Below are 11,602 nucleotides of genomic sequence, written 5' to 3'. Positions count from 1 at the left end.
GGTGGCAGCCATGGGGGAGGGGAATGTTGCCCACCAGGGAGCACAGGGGGGAGAAACTAAGGGAGCGAAGGTGTGAGTGCAGAAGAAGGAAAGGCAGTAGGGAGCAAGGGAGGGGGAAGTATGTGGTTAGGAAGAAGAGAGGGGGCCGCTTGATGCAGTGGAGACAGGCAGGATGGATTTGGGACCAGAGGACTTGGGTTTGAATCCTGTCTTTGCCACTTACTCACTACCAAGGGGCAAGTCACTTCCACTCTCTGGGCCTTGGTTTCCTTGTCAGTAAAATGAGGAGACTGGGCTAGCAAATCAATAAACATTTATTAAGCACCTACTATGGGCCAGGTACCGAGCAGGCACCGGGGATCAAAGAAAGGCAAAAGAGCCTCTTCTCTTAAGCAGCTCACAGTCCAATGGGGGAGCCAACATACAAACAACTGTGTACAGGATAAATTGGAGATAATCCGCAAAGGGAAGGTGCTAGAATTAAGGGGAAAAGCTTCTTGGAAAAGAGAGGATTTAAGCTGGGAAACCAGGAGACAGAGATAAGGAGGGAGAGGGTTCCAGGCATGGGGGAACAGCCAGAGAAAATGCCTGGACCTGTCCCTGATACTTCTTTCAGCTCTAAATCTAAGATCCAAAGAGAAAGGACCCTTCACAGATGAGTATTTGAAATCAGCCAACACTATTCCCCCTTCCCCCCAGCTGTATTTCCTCTCTGTCCGTCTTGAAAGGTTGGATTATTGACTGCAGAAAGCAGCAGCCCAGGCAAAGAAGGTGCCTCCAGTCTGTGGCCTTTTCCTGTAGACTTTTAGGATGACCTGAAGACTGGAGAGCAGGGGGTACTGGTGAGCACCAGCTCCTGGCCATCCCAAATTCCCAAAGTTCTGGAAAGAGAAGTCAGTCTAAATACTAGAAGGAAGGAGAGAAGGGGAGGGAATGGGAGGGGAAGGGAAGGGGAGAGGAAAACAAAGGAGAGGAAAGGAGAGGGGAGGAGAAGAGAAGAGAGGAGAGGAGAGGGGAGATAGTGGAGGAGTATGAGAAATACCAGGGCAGCTAGGTGGTACAGTGGATAGAGCATAGGCCCTGGAGTCAGGAGAACCTGACCTTAAACCCAACATTTGTTAGCTGTCTGACCCTGGGCAAGTCACTTAACCCCCATTGCCTCAAAAAAAGAATACTACCTTGAGTGTGAGGATGCCAGTCTGGGTCTTCAGTATGTTGTACAGGACTGGGAGCTTTTTTTTCTCTTTTTGATGAGTATTGGGTCAAAAACCTGGACAAAGAAATGGAATTTGTTGAAGGGTTTAGGGCTGATCCTCAACTTCATGCTTATCTCTCAATTTCTCCATCTATAAGCTGGAAGAAAAATGGCCACATTCTATCCTTTCTATCCATGGTCACCTTGTGAGGTACTCTCTTTCAGAAAGAGATGGATTCAGGAGATGAGCAGGTGGTCCAAGGGATTCTCAGGTTCCAATCAGCAAACAGATGGACAGGTAGAGGTTAATCATCTTCCATCATTACTTTCACTACTCCCTCCTCCCTTAAAAAAAGGGCTCAGCTTTTCTTTCCAACTTCCTAATTTCTGTTAATAATAACATCATCCATCCTAAACCCAAAACTTTGAAACAAATCAATTTTGGCTCTTCCCTCTTCCTTATCTCTTGAATCCAGTTTCCTAAGCCTCTAGATTCTTCCTCTGTAACTTCCCTCCCAATATGTTCCTTTCTTTCAATTTCCAAGGCCGCCATCTTAGTTTAGTTCCTTCTCTCTTCTCACCAGATTACTGTAACGGTTTCCTAACTGGCCTTCTTGCCTCCAGTCTCCCTCCTCTCCCGCCTCTAATCCATCCTGGGCATATTAGTGCCAGAATAATTTTCACTAAAACAGAATTCAAGGATGTCACTCGCCTGCTCAAAAATCTTCAGGGGCTCCCGAATGACTACCAAATAAAGTCAATATATCTCAGCTAGGCATTTAAAAGCTTTCATAATATGTCCCCAACCTGCCTATCCAGATTTATCTCCAACAATTTCCCTTTCTTTTGTTAAATCCAAGCTGAACTAATATATTGTTCTACCCAAAGCATCTCATAGCTTCCCCCTCTGCACTTTTTGCTTTTGCTGGTCCCTCGTGGATGCTCTGCCCAGGCATCTCTGCCTATTGAAGTCTCTCCATCATTAAAAGCTTTACTGAAATAAACGTGCTTACATGAAGCTTTCACTGATTTGCCCTCCAAGGACTTTGATATCTCAAGAATACAGGAAATCACAAGGCAGCTGGGTGGCATGGTTGAATAAAGCACTGGGCTTGGAATTAGGAAGACCTGAATTCGAATACGGACTCAGATACTTATTAGCCACCTGGCCTTGGGCAAGTCACCTAACCTCTTTTTGCCTCAGTTTCCTCATCTGTAAAATGGGGATAATAATAGCACCTACCTCCCAGGATTGTTGTCAGGATCAAAGGAGATAATATTTGTAAAGCACTTAGCTCAGTGTCTGGCACATAGTAGGTACCATATAGATGCTAACTATTACTATTATTAGTGTAGATACAGATACTCTGATATACCTTACTAAATGTTCATGGAGAATGTCTTCAGCTGAAAAGTTAATCGCTGTTTTTGTCTTTCTTCATATCCTCCGTGCTTAGCTCAGTGCCTGGAGCATAGTTAATTTTTAAAATAGATTTAATTTTTAAAAATTAAATTCACAAAAATTAATTTTCTCTCCCTTCCCCCCGCCCAAAGAAAAAAGAAAAGAAAAAGAAAACCTTTGGTAGTGTTGGGGGTAAAGTAGCAAATACGCATAGTCAAGGGAAATGAATCCCTACATTGGTCATGTCCAAAAAAGTCTATGTCCCAACCTGCACTGTGAGTCTACCAACACTCTGGCAGGTGGTGGGTAGCATGTTTTACCATCAGTCCTCTGGAATCGTGATTGATTGGCTTTTGAAGTTGTTTGATTTACAATATTGTTGTTATTTTATAAACTCTCCTCTTGGTTCTGCTCATTTCACTCTGCATCAGTTCATACATGTCTTCTCAGTTTTCTTTGCTACCCGGTACAGGGCAATCACTTAATGAGTATTTGTTGACTGACTGACTGACTTGGTGACTACTAATTTGGTAAGGAGTGTCTTCTGATTTCCCTAGACTGCTCCTTTAATGGCACATCGATGTCCTTCATTATTAGCCAGTGTTCAAAGCCTATCCAACCTGGTGGAACCTGCCAGAGCTTTTGCTTCACTGGCATAGCCCTTGGAAACCGAGGGTCTCCTTCATGCCATAATGAGGCATCAGAGAAGGACTGAATTGCAATTTGACCCCTCTTGTAACACTTCTGGTCTGCTTTGTATCATAGATTTGGTGTGCACATCTTGTCTCCCCCCTCGAGGACTGGTACCATTCCTCACTCACTGTGTGACCTTGGAAGAGTCACTTTACCACTCTCGGCCCAAGTTTTCTCTTCTGTAAAATGAGGGAGTTAGACTAGATGTCCTCCAAGCCTGGTGTTTCTGAATGAATGAAAGGAAGGAAGGAAGGAAGGAAGAAAAAGAGAGAGAAAGGGGGAGGGAGGAAGGGAAGAAAGAAAGAGAGAAGGAAAGAAGGAAAGAAAGGGCGAAAGAAGGAAAGAAAGAAAAAAGAAGAAAGGAAGGAAGGAAAGGGGAAAAAGCGTTTATTCAGGGCTTACTATGAGTAAAAGCACTGTTCTAAGTCTTAGCAAAGCAGATGGTAACACCACTAACATGTCAGAAGAGCTAGCATTGTGGAGTAGTGTGTAGTGTTGCATTTAGAGTCAGGAAGACTTGGGTTCAAATACTGATGTGACCTTGGGCAAGTCACTTGACCTTTTCTTTTTTTTTGAGCCATCTCATCTGTAAAATGCGGATAATAATAGCATCGCTCTCACAGGGCTGCTCTGAGGATCAAATGAGATGTGTGAGATAAACAGCCATGTAAATGTCATCTGTAAGTGTTATTATTTTGGGGTGCCCTGGAGCAGCACATGACATAGTATCTTGCATAGTGTAAGCATTGCTTAATCCAATATGTTGAACATAACTAAAGAGACTTTTCTCTTTTAGCAGCTAGGGGCTTCCAGCCTGGAAGATTTATGAGTTAGCACCTTCAGGGATTTAAATTAGACTCTTCTTATTTTGGATCCAGACTTCAGCTTGTACCCTGGATCCCCCATCCTGGAAAGTCTTAAGTTGTATTCCTTGTTCCATGGAAACTCCTACCTGTGCATATGAAGTAGGGCTAGGGTTAGCCTTGAGCCACAGGGTAGGGACTTGCTAGGGACACAGAGGGAAGGAGGAGACAATGGAGACATAAAGGAATCCAGCAAGTGAGGGGAAAAGTTGAGGAATCTTAGCCCATCTCCTCCTTGCTAGGCTCTCTTCCTCCTTTCCACCAAAGCACTGGGCTTGGAACCAGCAGAGATCAGGGTTCAAATCCTGCCTCTAAGACTAACTGTTGTGACCATGGGAAAAATCACTTAACTTCTCTGAGACTCAGTTTCTTCATCCATAAAATGGGGTTTGTAATAACTAGAATATGTACATCGCAGGGTTGTTTTGCACATTGAATAATACACTAATTAAATAGCATGTCAAGTGCTTTGTAAGCCTTAAAATGCTATGGAAGCATCAGTTGTGATTATTAAGTGCCACTACCCACAACGCGGTGGCACTGCCTGTGGGGACTGTGAGAAAACTGTTGCATTTGGACCTGGGTTTGAATATCAGCTCTGCCACTTAAGTGACAATGGGCAAGGCACTTCCTTCTGAAAAATGAGGTGGTTGGACGGAGTGACTCTAAGGTCTCTGTCAGATGTAAATCCATGCTCCTAGGAGCAAAAGAGCAATCAGGAATGGGTAGAAGTCCTAGGAAGAGAGAGGAGGCTCAGCTCCTGCCCTGGTTCTCTGTCCCTTCCCTCTCCCCAGATGGAAGAGGTGAGAGGGAAGTCGGGAGATCCAGCCAGAGCCTGGGGCTATTAGGAAAAGTAGGCGCTCAGGAAGCTAGCTGTCTGTCCCCACTCAAAGCTGGGACTCCTGCCTAAATCCTGGTGTCCAAATTGTATTTATGACTGTTTTAAGAAGGAGTGACAGAGCCTTTTAATATCCCTGACAGTTTAGGATGTTTTAATAGATGGTGGAGCCTGGCTAAAAGGGAGAGGGGAGAGGGAAGCTGAGAAGCTTGGGGGAGCTGTCAGGCCTGGTTTCCATGACAGACCCTCTGATCGCCTGGATGACAAAATAAAATTCAGGGTCATGTCTCTTCTCTACCCCATCCCTTTGGCAGCCTGTCTATTACTACCACTTGTCATCTCCCACCTCTTAATCACCTGTGGTTAGGTTTTCAGAGGATCTAGTTTTTATCCAAACCCCTGCCCTGCCCCTCCAGCCCCCAATTCTAAACGTCCACCCTTCCAGCCTGAGATTGGTGGGAACTGGGCACTCCCTCCCCTGACTGGTTGTCAGAGCTGCTATCCAGCCTTCTGTGGTGAGGCAGACCTCTCCTGGAAGGCTGGGGCTGGAGGTGGACTCAGTTAGGTCTTACAGGTTGCCCTCTCTCTTGAAGGAGGGGAAGAGCTTGAGAAGCAGAAACACACACATGGCATCCACTGTCTGGCCCTTGCAACAAGTGTGACTGATGGCAGAACCACATTTGGAGAAACAGTCTGGATTAGCTCAGCCACTGACTTCCCTCTTCCCTCCCTTCTTCTATCCTTATGGACAGTTTAAGTTCTGTTGGGGGCTTGGGTTTTGTCCTCAAATGAAAGCTCGGAATCAATCCTTAGATGTTTTTAATTTTTTAAAATTCTTATTATTTATTTTTAGTATTAATTTTTCAGATTTCAAATTTTTAATTCATTAAAATTTTTTTGAGTTCCCTCTCTCCCATCCTTCCCCCACCCACTGAAAAGGCAGGCAATATAGCAATTATAAGTGTGAAATTATGCAAAACATATTTCCACATTAGCTATGTAGAAAAAAAGGAAAGCAAGAAAAATAAAGTTAAAAAATATGCTTCAATCTGCACTCAGAATTTATCAGGTTTCTCTCTGGAGGTAGACAATGTTTCTTCATCTTGGGTCCTTTGGAACTGTCTTGGATCATTGTATTAATCAGAGTAGCTGAGTCTTTCACAGCTGATCATCATTACAATATGGCCCGGATTAGGGCTTACTTTGTGCCCACTACCACACTGCTCATGTCCTCACCAAGGCTGTTGGACAGGCAAAATCTGAGAGGATCTTCTGGTCTTACTAATAAGAAAATGAGACAGTAAACCTGGACCCTGAGCTTGGCTCAGTAGCTACAAGAGAGAAACCAGCGTCTCTGCCCAAGGTCCTGAAAGTTCAGATGGTCAAGGAAGGGTTAGAAGGATCCCTAGGCCTGCTCTCTAGCCTGAGACATATCCCCTCCTCTTGACCTGGTCTCAGTGCGAGGGAAAGCCACAGCCCAGACGACCCCTCCCTCCACTGTAGCAGGTGAAGGAGGGCCGGGGAGCTGTGGCCCCCGACGGATATGAGGAGGTCTCTCTTCCTTCCTTAGCCCTGGGCCCTGCATTCAAGGCTCCTGCCAGGAGAGAGTTAAGGGCCCCCATTTAATTTGCCCGTTAATCACAGTTAAAAGAAGTAATGAGCGTCTCCCCAAAGCCTGGGTGTTTCTCTGCAGATTAAGCAGCAATTTGCATAGCCCCTTTATTCATCCTCACCTTCCCCTGTGGCTGCCGCTTGTCCTTTCAGACACAGCCAAGCGCAGCCGGCAGGAGAACGATTTGACAAATGGCTTTGCCCTGTGCAGTTTGGGAAAGAGGGAGGGAGGGGGACGCTGGGAGGGAGAGGGCAGCTCCCGACAGTAATGGATAGCCAGAGCGCTAAATAGTGCAGAACTTTTTTTTTTATTAGAAACACAGAAGTTTAAATATTCAAACTGATTTTCTTTAAGCCTGAAACACGGGAGGGGGGCTGGCCTGCAGCACTAGCCAATAAGTGTTTGCTTAGGGCATATTTACTTATGGGGGAGAGGGGGAGCAGTGACCACCCTAGGAAAGGTAGGGCACGGGCAGAACCTCAGGGAGCTGAAGCCCAGGGGACTGAGGGACTACATTCTGGGGCCAGGACTGCTTGCTAAAGTCCAGTGGGGGTTGCAGTGCCTGGCACATAGTGGGTCCTCTAGAAATGCTTACTCCCCTCCCTTCCCCCTCCTATCTACCACTTTGGGTCCTTTGGCCCAAGAAGTAGGTCCACAGGGTAGATTGCTTTCTTTCTCTCATCACCCATGATACAGAAGTCCTTATTCATTTTTGCCCAATGATGCAAAGTCCACAGATACTCCGTTTTGCTGCTAATAATGATGATGTTAACGACAATAATAATACCTAGCATTTGTGTGGTGCTTCAAGGTTTGCAAAGCTCTTTACACATGTTCCCTTGTTTGATGAGCAAGCTTGTGCCAGGTGAAGGTTTACAAAAATGAAGCCCCTAAGACTGTGAAGACAGGTCCCTTCAGAACCTGCAGCAGATGGAGTCATCAGCCTGAACCAGGAGGGGTGTGGAGGGCTGGGGCACCAGATATCTCAGCTCTGCCACTTCCCAATCATACAACTTTGGGCAGGGAAGGCACTTCATCGGCCAAGCTCTTAATTTCCTCTTTGTAAACTAAGGGGGTCGGACCAGATGATCTCTAAGGCCTCCTATGTCAGTGAAGGCTACAGTCTTACTCTAGCCATGTTAGGAGGAATGGAGATTGTTTGGTGGGACTCCCCACTGCACACCCAATCTCTTCTTTAGTCAGTCAACAAGCACTTATTAAAAGTTCATTACATGCTAGGCACTGTTTGGAGCTGGGGATACAAACACAAAAGTCAAACAGTCCCTGTTTTCAAGGGTCTTACAACACAGAGGTAAGGGGGTGGTGTATGGGGTGTTCACGAGGACTAGCCCTCTGGTGTGAGGGCTTGCTGAGTCCTTTTCAGGGCTGCTCATCCAACCTTGGTGTCCACCTGACACCCGGCTCTCACCTGTGGCTCCAAGAAGCTGTAACATGTACAGCGGCCACACAAAGGTAAAACCATCTCAGGCTAGGTTGAGGATAATCGATAGGCCTCAGACCCATCCATGAGTTAGGGGGATATCTACCCCAAGCATGTGAAGACTCCCCCTGGTGGAATGGGCGGATGAGAACAATTTGTTCCAAGGGTCAGCCATAAAGGCGACCAAGGCAGGAATGCTTAGAGCTTGGTCAGATATCGAAGACACCAAGGCATCCTGATTGTCCTGAGCTTTGTCCTGTCACTGGACCTCGACCACTCAGGAAGAGACAGAGAGGCTGATGACTTTGTGCGACTCTGCCATACTTAAAATCCAATTCACCCCATGATGCCATTGGTCCTCTTTGAAAAGAAAGACCACCACCACTACCAACAACAACAAGGGGGTGGGGATCAAGAGGCAAGAAATTACATGTCTATTGGCATATGGGCATACAAAAGGATATGGACTGGACCTGTGATTTGATGGATATAGGGAACTCCTAGGTGAGGACATTCCTTCCACCAATGCAGGTTGGCACCGTTTATGCAACTTATAGTCTCTTAGAATTGTTTAGAGCATTGGGAGCTTTAAGCGAGTTACCCAGGGTTATCCAGTCATTATGTCCAGCAGGACTTGAAGCCGGGTCTTCTTGGCTCTAAGGCTCACTCTATTATTATCTATTATGCCATGGCAGATAAAAGATTCAATTCAGGAGCCAGTTCCTTCAGGAGGCTTTTCCTGATCCCCCCTCATCCCCCAGCTATCTGAGGCTTCTCCTCTAAGGTTACTATTCATCTACTCTGCGTGCATCCTGTATGTGCTTTTTATTTACAAATTCTCTCTCCCTTTAGACTGTGAACCCCTCAAGTGCAAGGACTGTTTTTGCCTTTTGTTGCATCCCTTGTACTTAGCACAGTGCCTAGCACATAGACCTTAATAAGTGCTTGTTGACTGACCAGATGGATTAGGGAAGACTGAAGATGGAACTTTCCTCAAAGAAAAGTAGGAATTTTAAGAGGTGTGTGTGTGGCGTTCCAGGCGTGAGGCTCAGCCAATGCAAAGGCAAAGAGGCAGAACTCGAGTACTGTGCTTAAGGAGCAGCAAGGCAGCCAGTGTGATTAGACTAGGCCATTCCTGCTGGCCCTGAGTGTCTCATATAGTTGTGTCCTGGCCCCTTTTCTCTGCTGCCTCTTGACTATTTCACTTGGTGATCTCATTAGCTACTACGGATTCAACCATTATCTCTATGCTGATGATTCTCAAATCTAACTTATTCAGCCCTAACTTCTCTCCCGACCTCCTATAATTACCTATTGACATCTCATACTGAATGTCCTGCAGACATCTTAAATTCACATCCCAAACTGAATTTGTTATTTCTCCCCTACCCCAAGTTCCCCCTTTCCTAATTTCTCAAGTATTGTTGAGGAAACCACCATCCTTCCAATCACTCTGGCTGGAAACCTAGGTGCCAACTCTGAATCCTCACTCTTACCCCCTATAGCCAATCTGTTGCCAAGGCCTACTGATGTTACCTTTGTGATATCTCTTGAATACACCCCCCTCTCTCCTTGGACACTGCCACCATTCTGTTTGGTACAGGTCTACATACTTCATGCCTAGATTATTGCACTAGCCTGCTGCTTGGTCTCCCTGCCTCAGTTTCTCCCATTTCTGTTCATCCTCCACTCACTCAGCTGCTAAAGTGATCTTCTTAAAGCACAGGTCTGACTATGTCAATGCCCAGCCGTTGGCTATCTGTCATCACCACAATCAAATCAAATTCTGCTTTCTATTCACAGCACTTCACAACCTGCCCCTTCTCCACATAACTTTCCCATCTTCTTAATCTTAACTGCCCAGCCCAACACACACACACACACACACACACACACACACACTCTTTGTGACCCAGTGACACAGGTCTCCTTGCTCTTCCTCTTTCTAGATACTCCATCTCCCAAGTCCAGATATTTTCACTTAAGTCCCTAATATCTCCACCTCCTGGCTTCATTCCAGGCAAAAAAGTTCCAGGCAAAATCCCATCTTCTACAGGGAAGCCTTTCCCAATCCCTCTTAATTTCAGTGCCTTCTCTCGGTTGAGATTTATTTTCAGCTTATCCTGTCTTATGGCTTGTTTACACATAGTTGTTCACATGCTGACTCCCCCATTAGACCATGAAATCACTGAGAACAAGGACTGTCTTTTGCCTTTCTTTGTATCCTCAGCTATTAGCAATGTCTGGCACATAGTAGGTGCCTAATCAATATTTACTGACTGAAGGAAGGGGGCATAAAGAGGGCTGATGTATCATATGGCCAGAGAGGCCAAGTTGTGAAAGCCCTTAAAAGCCCAAAAGAGAAGTCTGTATTTGATTTTAAAGGTAGCAGGGAACTCATTCTTGAACAGGGTAATGATATGGTCAGCATGACATTGGAGAAGGCAGAGATTCGAGGCAGGGAGATCATTTAGGAAGCTTTTAAAATAGTCTAGCTAAGAAAAAGTTGTTGAGGCCTTGAATAAGGTGGGTGATTGTATAAATGGAGTGAAGGAGATATGAGAGATGAATAAATGCAAACGACAAGATTTGGCAACTGATTGGAAATATGGGGTAAGACTCACAAGTCAGGGGCAACACAAGTTGTGAATAAAAGGGGGCAGCCCTCAGCAGAAATAGAGATGTTGGAAGTGGGGCTGCGTTTGGGGGGGGCATGCTGAGTTTGACATGTCTGTTCTCTCCATTTTGAAATGTTCAACAGGCAGTTAGGGATACTAGCTCAGAGCTCAGGAGAGAGACTAGGGCTGGGTATAGAGATCTGGGAGTCAGTACAGAAACGATGATTAAACCCATGTGAGCTGATCAAGGCAAAATAAGAGTGTGTGGAGAAAAAAAAGTGTGCGGAGAAACTAGGGCCCAGGCTGGAGCCTTGGAGGTTTCACCCCAAGATGGGGCTGTAATATAGACAACCTGGCAAACGAAACAGAGGAAAGGTAAGACATAGAACCAAGAGAAAGCAAATAAAAATTTGAAAAACTCTTGAGTACATGTGAGACAGGTTGGCACGGATGAATCTCAGACAGAAGAGGTAGAGGACCGATGAATTTTGGCAGTGTGGTGTTGGGGGATTAAATCTTCTGATTTAAAGTCAGAAAGACCCGGGTTTTGATTCGGGCCTCAGACATTTACTAAGCAAGTTTCTCTGAGCCTATTTGCTCATTGGAAAAAAAAAAAGCATCGGTGGGGGTGGTGGTGGTGGGGAATGATAGAAACTACCTCATGAGGTAGTCATGAGGATCGAATGACTAAATATATGTAAAATGTTCTACCAGTCTTGTAGTGTGATATAAATATAAATTATGGAAGAGGTTGTGAAGGCACCAGCTGGGAAAAGAGACAGGACAAAATCGACACACCAGAGCAGGTAGGACCCACCGCCTGTCCTCTGCTAGTTGGGTCCTGGCCACTGGGACCAGCTCTTCACTGGAACAGGCAACTGGGCAATCCTTTAGATACCTGCAGCAACAGGAACTCTTCCGAAGGAACGGTCTGGAGGAT

Source organism: Trichosurus vulpecula, chromosome 4 (genome assembly GCF_011100635.1).
Source record: "Trichosurus vulpecula isolate mTriVul1 chromosome 4, mTriVul1.pri, whole genome shotgun sequence".
Lineage (NCBI taxonomy): Eukaryota > Metazoa > Chordata > Mammalia > Diprotodontia > Phalangeridae > Trichosurus > Trichosurus vulpecula.
Note: the sequence above shows the minus strand (reverse complement) of the source record.